Raw genomic sequence first — 12,781 nt, 5'->3', positions numbered from 1 at the left:
CCGAGGTTCCCACCATGATGTGCATAAGAAGGAGGAGGGCGCACGTGCCTTAGGTCACACCAGTTTGTCTGCTGTTTCTGGTTTTAGAAATGTGTTTATTTTATTCTTTTTTCAGATTATGTATGTTTTAACTGTAAACCGTTTTGACTAAATTTTTATTTGTAAAGGCGGAATACAAATATTTTGAAATAAATAAATAAATAAGATGGCAACTGGGATCGCTTTCGCCGTCCCGGGAACGCCAGGGGGGGTCAGTGTGCAGAGGCAGAGGCAGCCATCTTAGCCAGAATCGGAGCTACTAGGCAAAATGAGGTGAGCAGCAAAGGTTGCAGCCAGCTGTGACTGACGGGTGCAACACGTGGTCAGGCAAAGCAATGGTCAGATCCAGAAGACAATCAGTAGCGTGGTCAGGCGAAGCAGTGGTCAGATCCGGGAGACAATCAGTAGCGTGGTCAGGTGAAGCAGTGGTCGGATCCGGGAGACAATCAGTAGCGTGGTCAGGCGAAGCAGGGGTCAGATCCAGGAGTCAGTCAGTAGCAACAAAAAGGGTAGACACGGAACACAGGAGCAGGAACAGGTACCAGGTACAGGAACGAATCAGGAACCAGGAACAAAGAGGTATCGCAGGAAGAAGCAACTAAGCACACGACTAGCGCAGAGACCTAGTGACAAGGCAGGGAAGCACTGGCTGGGCCCGGCCTTATATACCGGGACCCAGTGACATGATCATCCAGGACAGCGGGTTGGATTCCCGCCGTGTCCCTTTTAAAAGAACAGATGTGCACGAGCACGCCTAGGGAAGGGCGCGTCACAAGATGGAGGCGTCTCCCCGCGGACCACGCAGGGAGGCCCACCGCAGAGCTGGGACGTCCGCTGCGGAGCTGGGAGCAGCCCAGAATCGGAGGAGGCGGCCCCTGGCCACAAGGGAGGCAGAACCAGGCGCTGGAGCAGGTGAACAGGGATAAGAAGGCCTGGCTGCAGACCTGCTGTGGCCGGCGCACGCAACAGTACCCCCCCCCTTACGCCCCCCTCTTGGAGTTCTGGGTTTGCCTGGATGGGCTCAATGAAACTGCATAAGGAGGCTCTTGTCCAGGATGCTGTATGCTGGCTCCCAAAGAGAGGAGGTACTCCCACCAACGGCCCCTACGGCGAACATCAAGGACTTCTCGGACCTTGTAGGTGGTATCGGACTCAGCAACCAGATGAGATGGTTCAGGTGCCTTACGAGAAGGCCAGGAGAGAATCACCGGTTTCAAGAGGAACACATGGAATGCGTTATGGATGCGAGGAGTTGGTGGCAACTGAAGCTGATAGGTGACAGGTCCGATACGACGGGTGACTGGAAAAGGTCCAATATATCTAGGTGCAAATCTTTGGGAAGGTACTTTGAGGCGAATGTATCGCGTACTCAGCCAGACCTTCTGTCTAGGTAAAAATTCAGGAGCAGGACGTCGATGGGCGTCCGTGGACTTCTTAGCCCGAGCCGCAGCCTGACGCAAACGGTTTGTCTGGCTCCAGAGAGCTTTAAGGGCGTTATCAGTCGTCTGAGCGGTTGGCGAGGGCACAGTCAGCGGAATAGGCAACAGAGGCCGTGGCTGCCTACCATAGACAATGGTGAATGGTGATACCCCAGTAGCAGCGGCAATGTGGGAGTTGTGGAAAAACTCTGCCCACGGAAGAAGTTCTGTCCAGTTGTCCTGCTGATCATTAATGTAGACACGTAGGAAGGCTTTCAAAGAATGGTTTATGCATTCAGCTTGACAGTTGGCCTGTGGATGGTAAGCTGTGGTGAGGCTGATGATAATGCCGAACTTGCTGCACAGGGCGCGCCAATAACGGGCGACAAACTAGGGACCTCTGTCCGAAGCTATATCTGGACCAGGAAGTGGCTGGAGAAGACCCCCAGAGCCGACCGACCAGAGGCTTCTGCTGGGCACACATCAAGTGTCGGCGTCTGTTTGAACGTTATGAAGGTGGCAGTGTGTTAAGAATTATAAGATGTGGTAACTCATCAAGGAAGGGTGGAAGAAGTGTTTAAACCCAAGCGTCTGGGTAAATACCTGTCGAAAAGACATGGAGCAGCGGGAGTGGAATGGTACATTTATATGTACGTCTAAGAGATATCTTTTTGAGGACATAGAGATGAGATCCTTTCAGAAATATGTGATGAATATGAACAGATGAGCAGTAGGAGATTCGTTCAAACATCTCCTGAGGAAGCCTGTGGGCGAAACATGTTGAGAGAATAAAAAAGAGAAAATAAAAGAAGAACTAAAGAATTAGTCGTTTTCCAAACGAGTGATAATTTATGATAAATGGGATTTTCTCTGCTTATTTAATAATTTGTATTTAAAATGCGTAATATATTGTAAGGAAGGAAGTGTTGGTATGTAACTCAATCTGAGAGGATTGAGACAGTTTTTATGAAGAAAGTAGGAAGTATGTAAGAGTATGTATGATGTATGAATGGAGGGGGAATTTTTAGATGCATATTTTTGTGGGTAATATGTTAAATATTTAAAGATTGTTGTAATTTTTTCAATGTAATAAAGAATAAGAAAATATATGTCACTGTGTATGATTCTTGGTTGACAGTTGTGTGATATATAATTTAAGTAGCCAGAATAATCATATCTGCCAGAATCTATTAGAGCAAGGACAGGGAAGGGAGTCCCAGGTTAAAGTAACTGGGGGGCCCCTACTGAACTTAGGCCCAAAGGTTTCCCAGACGGACTGGACAAATCTGGAGACGATGACCTGGATCTCCACAATATAGACATAGGTCTGACTGCCTCCGCTGGAGGCGCTCCTCTGGGGACAAACGCCCACGGCCCAACTGCATGGGTTCTTCCGCTTTAGAGATAGGTGGGGTTCCGCCAGCGGTGGGACCTGAGATAGGTGGTGAGCGGGAGCGCTCCAAGGTGGGTCCTTCTGGGTATTCGAGCCTCACGGTGGTGGAGCGAGGTACAGGACTGCTAAGCGATTTAGGTTTACGTTTGGGTTTCTTGTATTTGACATGCCACAGCTATGTACCAATCCCAGCGGTTCACATTTACATACGTAAAGATTAAAATATGCACAGGGCTGACTCTCTCTGCCTACCCTAGAAACAATATGGAAAAAATAAATAAATAAATAAAAAGATTGCCTGGACTATCATATTCCCAATGGCAGCCAATTAACTACAACGCAGTTGGGAGCACCGTCTGTACCGTGGCCAGCCACAATCCAGGAGGCAATGTCAGAGAAATTAATGTCAAAATCCACTTTAGACATAAAAATTACTGTTGTAAGCTCTCCTCTTTTTAACCATGCAATTAGCAATGCAGTCAGGAGAAGGCACTGTGTAAAAAGCATACCAGGAATACACACATATCAAGAATAAAGCAGCTTTATATCAAGAAAATGATAGTCAAAATGATTAGAAGAAAAAATGAGGGACTTCCATCAAACATAAGAACTACTATACCGGATCAGACCAAGGGTCCATCAAGCCCAGTGGCCAATCCAGGTCACAAGTACCTGGCAAGATCCCAAATTGTAAACAGATTTCATGCTGCTTATCCTGCCGTGATAAGAAGTGGCTATTCCCTAAGACGGTAACGTTCAAACTGGAACACAGGCACACATGGCTATTTATTTTTTAACATGTGCGCATGTTATAAAATAGCCTGGCCGTGCACCTACGTGTGCCAAATTTTAAGGGGCCACGTGCAAGAGCGCGCAAATGCTTCTACCGCGTAAATCAGGAGATTTTAAAAGGGGAGCGCGCTGACGCATAGTCCCAGTTTTACCAGTTCATCTCCAGTTTGCCCACTTAAGAGATAGGTCCTCTAAACCCTCCTAGTTTAATAGCCTTCACTTTCCCCAGTTAGCCCCGAACCTTAAAACCCTGCAGATCTGCCTATTTTTCTTTATTTTTTTAACTTGCACATCATCCATAGCAGAAGTAACGGCGGGGACCTTAGCGTGCGCTGGATCACGTAATTATTTACATGCACATCTCAGATTCACGCCCTGAAACGCCCATGTCCCACCCAGACCACTCCCACACCCTTTAAAAAAAAAATCTTCCAGGGCGGCTCCAGTAGATATGCACGCATTGTGGCAACTTTTAAAATCCACTCGGCGCGCACGAGCCCAACATATTCTCGCACACCCTTGTTAATGCGCGCGTCAGGCTTTTAAAATTCACCTTTAAGTCTACTTGGTTAATAGCAGTTTAAAGACTTTTCCTTCAGGAACTTGACCAAACCTTTTTTAAACCCAGTTCTGCTAAATGCTTTAACCACATCCTCTGGCAATGAATCCAGGAGCTTTAGTTTTATTTTTTTTCCTTGGAAGAAATGCTTTTTACAAAAATTATTGGCTGTGGCCACTTTTTATTTTTGTGTACTATATAAACAATTGTCTTGTTCGAATAAAATTACTCTTAAATTGCTTGTTTTCTCATTTCCCTCCCCCCCCCCCCTTTTTTTTTTTATTGCTAAAGTCTGGCATACAAACACACAGATTCTGAGAAAGTCATGCAACCATAAATTTTTACCTAGTGCAATCATTGTTTCGTAAATTTCCTTCATGAGCTCCTTGTAAATCTCCTGCTGCCATTCTTCCAAGTTCTTCCACTGCTCCTCTGAGAAATAGATGGCAGCGTCATCAAACGTCACCTGGAAGGGAGACACACGAGACACTCAGCTAGCGCTCCCGTTAAAGGCTGGGACAAAAGAGCGGGGGTGACGGCGGTCCCGATCCCCCACCACAGAATGTACGTTTCTTTCCCCTCCCTCCCCGCAGTTTCAATCTGATCATTCTGTGCTTCGAGTGAATTTGAAATGAAATGATATAAAGTAGGAATATTAAAAAAAGGGTGTTTGCAGTCCAGAAGAGACATTACCACCTTCTCCCAATTGGTTTTCTCTTCCTGAAATACCTGGCGCGCTTAAAAATGTCAGCCTGCAGCCGCACAAGTAAAACGTGCAAGGTGATGGGGGTGGGAGACAGAGTGGGCGGGAAACACAACAACTTTTTATTTTTATTTATTTTATTTTATTTTTTTAGACCTGTGGACAGGGTCTAAAGCATTGCCATCAGGCTCACCAGAGCTGAATCAAGTGCCGAATTCCGCCAATTTAGGAAGGAAGATCTCTTCTTACAACAATATTCACCTCCTGCGATTCTGCGGCAAGTGGCGTGACTTATAAAATTAGACGGCCCCCACGCCGTTTGACCTCTTTCAATTAAAACGAAGGTGAAGCTAAGCAAAGTGAGCTGCGAATGCCGGCTGTGAAACGGGGGAGAGGGTTAGGTGCAGGGGGGTGGGGGGAGAAGGAAGAGGCAGTGACATCTGGGGGGTGTGGAAAGTTGAAGACAGCAGCGGTGGGGAATTAGGGTGGAGGGGGAAAAAAAGAAGGAGACGAACATAAGCAAGAGTTTGTGTACGTGGCATCTACTCTTGGAAATCAGATTCACGTTTTATTTATTTATCCGCACAAGATGCGGAAAGAAAACCAGAAAGGCATGGAATAATGGGAGAAAAACTCACTAGGGGGCTTATGCTTTCTTAGAACACCTCAGAGCCTGACAGGGTTTATGAGGGAAGGTAGAAGGGGAGGGGCGGCACGCGCAGGGCAGGACTAAAACAGTGATGAGCAGCTGAGGATTCACTGAGTGGGGAATCAGAGGACTCAAGAGTGGAAATGAAGTGACAAAGCCATAGATGAATTTAAAGAAATTAGGGGGAAGGAGAAAGACAACAAAACTATTATGGCTGTCAGTGGCAATGTCAGCTGATAACAAATAATGATCGGATGATGCTAATATTTTAAATCTATCCACCACTCTCTGACCTCGATATGCATGCACGTCAGTCAGGCAGTTTGAAAGTAAATGAGATCGTCATGCATGGACTCCGTGAATGCTTTGTTCAATCACGGGTCTTCTCTTGAAATATTTTTGCATTTCCTTTTATAATTTCAGCAAGTCTTGGTGATTCTTATCCTAGAAACGGTCTTGTGCAGGATTTTGTCTTGAAGCACCCGTCATGGCCCTGTTTTTCGATGTTTCTGCTTCGGGTGGAACAGGGAACCGTGTCAGGCACTTTGCAACAAATTTTGCACAACCTGTTTCTGGGACAAGTATCGCATAGCTTGATGGAATTATAAAAAGCGAAGAACAAATATTTTAAGAGATGCCCATGATTATATTGGGATTCTAGTCTGAACAAGGTATTCACGGACTCCATGCTTGATGATCTCACTTACTTTCAAACTGCATGTTTGAAGTGCATGCTGAGCTCCATATCAAGGTCAGAAAGAGGCAAATAGATACGAAATATTAGTGAAATGAGAAAATTAGAAAAACTGAGTAAAAAGTCAGTCTCCAGCTGCAGGGGGAGAAGGCAAGTACCTTCACTGCTGCGCTCGGCCTCCTGCACCCGCTTGCCTTTCAGCGTTTTGGGGTTTTTTTTATAGCTGAGTCCACGCCAGCTGGAAAACCAGCTACTAGACCAAGGCACTCTGTTCTGAGGGATCAAGGAAATCACCTCAGGAATTCTCAACTGAGGGTGGAGGGACCAGAAGGTATCAACACAGGAGAGCGGGGCGAATAATTCTTCTCTTCTCCTTCAAAAAAAAAACACCTTTTTTTAAGCAACCCCCCCCCCCCCCCCCCAGTAGGGAGATGCACGTCCACCATCTGCTGGAGACGGAGAATACTGGCAGGCTGATGTCACTGCAGGGATATATATATACTGTGATGTCAGCTTTGCTCCATCTCCATCTGCTGGTAGAGGTGCATAACCCACTGGTTCTGGATTCAACTTAAACAAAATACATTTAAGTAACTTGATATTCAAACTAGAAATGGGCTGACTCCAAATATCTCAACCTGTGTTGAATGTCCTTTCAAAATCCTTTGTAATGGATCGTGGTACTAAAATATCAAAATCATCCAGCTTGGTGGTACTAAGCCACTATTGGTATATCCTATTATCAGTAATAACTCGAGGCTCTACTTCAGAGTTTATTTCCCTCTTCAATGGTGATTTGAGGTTTTACTTGTAAATTTAAATCTCCCCTCGACAAAGGACCTCTGTTTTGCCATGTACAGGCTTCTTCAGGAGGAAGAGATATAAATGCACAGGTAGACCATGCCAACTACAAGCAAACCCACAATGTGCTGACTTTAAAATGCATAATCTAATCCCACATGCCCCACACCTACCGCTGTAACACTGGAATTCAAAATATGATCAGCGACTCTTATGAAAGAGTAGAATAGCCACAAAGAGTAGAATAGCCACAAATAGTGAAGTTAACCTTTTTCAACATATTAGCTAAAATCTGAAATAAATTGTAACTATAATTTTAATGAATCTTCAAAAGAGAATCTAAATGATGAAGAATAAATTGCAATCTAATGCTTAAACAAAAAACCAGACCCTACTACCCCTAACTAATCAAGCTTGATATTTCACTTGGTTGCAGCTCCATCACTGCTCTCTACATTAATGGTGGGGGTGGAAGAGAAATAGAACCAAAGAGCTAAGAGAAACAGATAAGTATGAGAAAAAAATGTGAAGCTTGCTGGGCAGACTGGATGGGCCGTTTGGTCTTCTTCTGCCGTCATTTCTATGTTTCTATGTTTCTATATTTGTGCAGACAGTTCCTGAGCTTTTCCTCCACCATTTCTTCTGTCTGGGAAACCAAAAATGAAGTTGGATGTCACAAGATCTACATAGTATTTATACATACTCAAGAAAACAGCTTTTGGAGAGTAATACATGCCTTTTTCCAAGAGAGGCTACGTGACAACTGAGGGCATTGAATCGGTGATATTTAATCTATACATACTAAGCCAGAACATGAATACATTTGATCATAAAAATTCTTCCCATTCGATGTTAGAATTTAAAGCTTCTGGTACCAGAGTGTGCAAGGAATAAATAAAATATTGTTCACGACGGTGTAAGACACAAATGTTTCCGCCTCTAGGCTAAATGAGTCTCTGTATGACAAAAAAAAAAAATTTCACTTGTTCCAATGTGTCATTACACTCCAGCCAATGTTTATCGATGTTAGAATTTAAAGCTTCTGGTACCACAGCGTGCAAGGAACAAATAAAATATTGTTCACGATGGTGTAAGACACAAATGTTTCCGCCTCTAGGCTAAATGAGTCTCTGTATGACAAAAAAAAAAAATTTCACTTGTTCCAATGTGTCATTACACTCCAGCCAATGTTTAACTCAGGGCAACTCCAATGTTTGCGTGCAAATGCAACTATTGTGTTGAATAATCCGAGTTTTAGTAGGCAACTTAGTCTGTCCTATTTAGACCTTCCGGCATGGACACCGGACGGCATGTATCACTTGCGCCCTGCTGCAGTCAAAATATCCACGCAAAATATAGCAAAATCGGTAACGAAGGGTGTTAAGAGATCGTTATCATAAGAACTTTAGTGCAAACAACGCAGTGAGTGCAGGTAAACTGCCATGGCCTCCCGTACTAAGCCCAGTACGTATATGGAGCAATGTGGATGGATACCAGTCTGCCTTGCAGATTACGGCCCCGAATGCAGGAGAACAATAGTTTTGCTTTCAAATACATCGTGTAGCATCAGCACATGCCAATGCTTCAGTACCATTTCCTGAATCATACCTGATTTGCTGGAGAAGGATACAACATAGACCACTCTATTTATGGGAGGGGGGGTCCTAGATCCTGCTTAGTGCGGAAGATCTTTGTTGGCAAAAAGTCCTCTTTTATAGGCACGTTTAACAACTTTAGGTTATACCCTTGTCAAAAACTTCTTGTATATGATATGCAACTGTAATTTCTACTTTGTAAGGGAAGTACACAAGTACTTCTAAGAGATTATCCCATGGGGATCTCAGCCCATAAATTATAAGGGTGGTAGCTGTTAACGTGCAACAATGTGTTTCTATCAGTCAGCTTGGTAAAGACGGCAGTGTTAAGCCTGCCCTCGTGCTTGTATACCAGCACATCCAGAAAGAAGACTTGCTTGGCATGGGGGTTGTACTGAAAACGAAGATTTGGATTTCTTTCATTAATCCACGTAATAATAAAAAAACTGCAGATGTAGCTCAGACCCCGACCAAACAACACACACATCATCAATGAATATAACCCCCAGACAAATAAAGTCCCGATAGTGTGTCCTTTCGAACTGTGCAACATATAGGTTAGCAAATCTCCTTTCTGGATGACTCTAAACCACTTCTGAAGGTTATTTATACAAAGCCAGGAAAAGATTTTTCTTGTCTTTTTTTTTTTTTTTAAATATCTTTCAATAGCATTACAACATTACGGCCAGTTCCTCCGGCATTACAATGTGCTGATAAAATAGTTTCCATTTGGAATTCCTTTTCAGTTTCTCACAATTAAAAAAAAAAAAATTTTAGTAGGAAGATAAAAAACAAAACAAAATCCTGCTACATCGGGGTGGGGTGGAGAGTAATGTTTCAGGGTTTGATGCGTAAACAAATACTTTTTGCATAAGTTCTTAAAATACCAACTGAAACCTGATCACCAGAGTAAGAAATCTGATGGTTTTCACCTCTGGGGAGCAATATTAAAAGGCATTTAACCACAGCGCATGTACATGAGGTGTTCCCTGTGGGTGTCTTTGGGGTGGGGAGGGGCACTTAGAGAAGATAAGGCCATCGCGGAAAGATTAAATGATTTCTTTGCTTCGGTGTTTACTGAAGAGGATGTTGGGGAGGTACCCGTACTGGAGAAGATTTTCATGGGTAATGATTCAGATGGACTGAATCAAATCACGGTGAACCTAGAAGATGTGGTAGACCTGACTGACAAACTGAAGAGTAGTAAATCACCTGGACCGGATGGTATACACCCCAGAGTTCTGAAGGAACTAAAAAATGAAATTTCAGACCTATTAGTAAAATTTGTAACCTATCATTAAAATCATCCATTGTACCTGAAGACTGGAGGATAGCTAATGTAACCCCAATATTTAAAAAGGGCTCCAGGGGCGATCCGGGAAACTGCAGACCGGTTAGCCTGACTTCAGTGCCAGGAAAAATAGTGGAAAGTGTTCTAAACATCAAAATCACAGAACATATAGAAAGACATGGTTTAATGGAACAAAGTCAGCATGGTTTTACCCAGGGCAAGTCTTGCCTCACAAATCAGCTTCACTTTTTTTAAGGAGTTAATAAACATGTGGATAAAGGTGAACCTGTAGATGTAGTATACTTGGATTTTCAGAAGGCATTTGACAAAGTTCCTCATGAGAGGCTTCTACGAAAAGTAAAAAGCCATGGGATACGTGGTGATGTACTTTCGTGGATTGCAAACTGGCTAAAAGACAGGAAACAGATAGTAGGATTAAATGGACAATTTTCTCAGTGGAAGGGAGTGGACAGTGGAGTGCCTCAGGGATCTGTATTGGGACCCTTACTTTTCAATATATTTATAAATGATCTGGAAAGAAATACGAGTGAGATAATCAAATTTGCAGATGATACAACATTGTTCAGAGTAGTTAAATCACAAGCAGATTGTGATAAATTGCAGGAAGACCTTGTAAGACTGGAAAATTGGACATCAAAATGGCAGATGAAATTTAATGTGGAATAGTGCAAGGTGATGCATATAGGAAAAAATAACCCATGCTATAGTTACACAATGTTAGGTTCCATATTAGATGCTACAACCCAAGAAAGAGATCTAGGCATCATAGTGGATAACACATTGAAATCATCGGTTCAGTGTGCTGCGGCATTCAAAAAAGCAAACAGAATGTTGGGAATTATTAGAAAGGGAATGGTAAATAAAACGGAAAATGTCATAATGCCTCTGTATCGCTCCATTGTGAGACCACACCTTGAATATTGTGTACAATTCTGGTCGCCACATCTCAAAAAAGATATAATTGCGATGGAGAAGGTACAGAGAAGGGCTACCAAAATGATAAGGGGAATGAAACAGCTCCCCTATGAGGAAAGACTAAAGAGGTTAGGACTTTTCAGCTTGGAGAAGAGACGGCTGAGGGAGGATATGATAGAGGTGTTTAAAATCATGAGAGGTCTAGAACGGGTAGATGTGAATCGGTTATTTACTCTTTCGGATAATAGAAAGACTAAGGGGCACTCTATGAAGTTAGCATGTGGCACATTTAAAACTAATCAGAGAAAGTTCTTTTTTACTCAAGGCACAATTAAACTCTGGAATTTGTTGCCAGAGGATGTGGTTAGTGCAGTTAGTATAGCTGTGTTTAAAAATGTATTGGATAAGCTCTTGGAGGAGAAGTCCATTACCTGCTATTAATTAAGATGACTTAAAAAATAGCCACTGCTATTACTAGCAACGGTAACATGGAATAGACTTAGTTTTTGGGTACTTGCCAGGTTTTTATGGCCTGGATTGGCCACTGTTGGAAACAGGATGCTGGGCTTGATGGACCCATGGTCTGACCCAGTGTGGCATGTTCTTATGTTCTTATGATTTTCATGCACAGACTTTTTGCTTGTTCATTTTCAACACGGGGAGTTTCTCCGTGAAAATTTCAGCGAAGTGCACGCATGTTAAAACCGACCATGGAGTTTGCAGCTGCACAGATTTTTTTTTTAAGCTGCTGCCTTTCCTCTTTATCAGCTTTTCTATATTCTCACGTGATCTCCCTAAGAGACGTAGCTACTACTGCACCCGAATGTAACTTGACTTGAGCTACCAACGAAAAACAATGAACTACACAGGCAACAAATAAAAATAAAATATCGTATCACAGACCAGTGTGGACGTCACTGCCCATGAAAAATGTCACCTCTGGTTTCTAGTTCTGTAATGTGCATAGCTATTTACATAGTAACATAGGGGCGGATTTTAAAAGCCCTGCGCGCCTATTTTGCATAGGCCGCCGAGGCAAGTAAAGCCCCGGGACGCACGCAAGTCCCGGGGCTTTCGAAAAGGGGCGGGAGGGGGCGTGTCTGGGGCGGGCCCGGGGGCGTGGCGCTGGCCCGGGGGCGTGGTGGAGGCCTCCGGACCAGCCCCCGGGACCGGAGGACGGAGCGGGGCTGCGGGCCGACGCGCACAAAGGTAGGGGGGGGGTTTAGATAGGGCCGGGGGGGGGGGGGGGGGGGAAGGTGTGGGGGAGGGCGAAGGAAAGTTCCCTCCGAGGCCGCTCCAAAATCGGAGCGGCCTCGGAGGGAAGAGGGTCAGAGGGAGCCAATGCAGCCGCCGGTGGACCTCATCCCACTGGCGGCTGAGAAGTTAAGCATCGCTGTGCTGTGCCGGAGACACACAGCAGGAAGATCAGCAGGGCCATGGTGGAGCTCACCTCACCACGGCCCGAAGAAAAAGGTCACGTCTAAACGTGCAAGTGCTCCTCCTCCTTCCTGCCCACGTGGCCCCGGAAGAAAAATGTTGCCGGAGCCGAACGGGCAGGAAGGAGGAGGATTGGGGAGTTAGGGCGATCTCAGGGTGACTGGAAATCAAATGATCCCAGGCTTTCTGAGGAAGGGGAGTGGCTGAGCTGTATACAGAGAGGCCCTGATATTTCTAGTGTTTCCCCTGAGACCCTGCAACTGATGCAAATTCCCTGAGTCTCAGGGTGAAATCCTGAGAGTTACCAGCCCCTGAAGCAGCTCTGTCATAAGAGCGAAACTCAGCCAGAGTCGGGCATTACTGTTTACCGCATACAGTTTAAATAAAGAATCCCTTTTTACCGATCATCTTCTTCTTTTGGTTGCTACTTCGATACGTTGCATCGGCTTCCAGTTGTTTTTTTAAGAGCTTGAC

General features: G+C 44.4%; 1 protein-coding gene across 1 annotated transcript in view; it reads right to left on the bottom strand.

Annotated features, from left to right (window-relative positions):
* LOC115083972 (mucin-19-like) overlaps positions 1–12,781 on the bottom strand; it is a 100,874-nt gene that overhangs the window by 51,787 nt on the left and 36,306 nt on the right. The window contains exon 2 of the mRNA XM_029588153.1: positions 4,547–4,667. The gene's annotated coding sequence lies outside the window, so the exon portion shown is untranslated. The remainder of the gene's footprint in view (positions 1–4,546; positions 4,668–12,781) is intronic.

The sequence above is a fragment of the Rhinatrema bivittatum genome, chromosome 2 (assembly GCF_901001135.1).
Source record: "Rhinatrema bivittatum chromosome 2, aRhiBiv1.1, whole genome shotgun sequence".
NCBI classification, from domain to species: domain Eukaryota; kingdom Metazoa; phylum Chordata; class Amphibia; order Gymnophiona; family Rhinatrematidae; genus Rhinatrema; species Rhinatrema bivittatum.
This window is presented reverse-complemented; position numbering and strand designations above follow the sequence as displayed.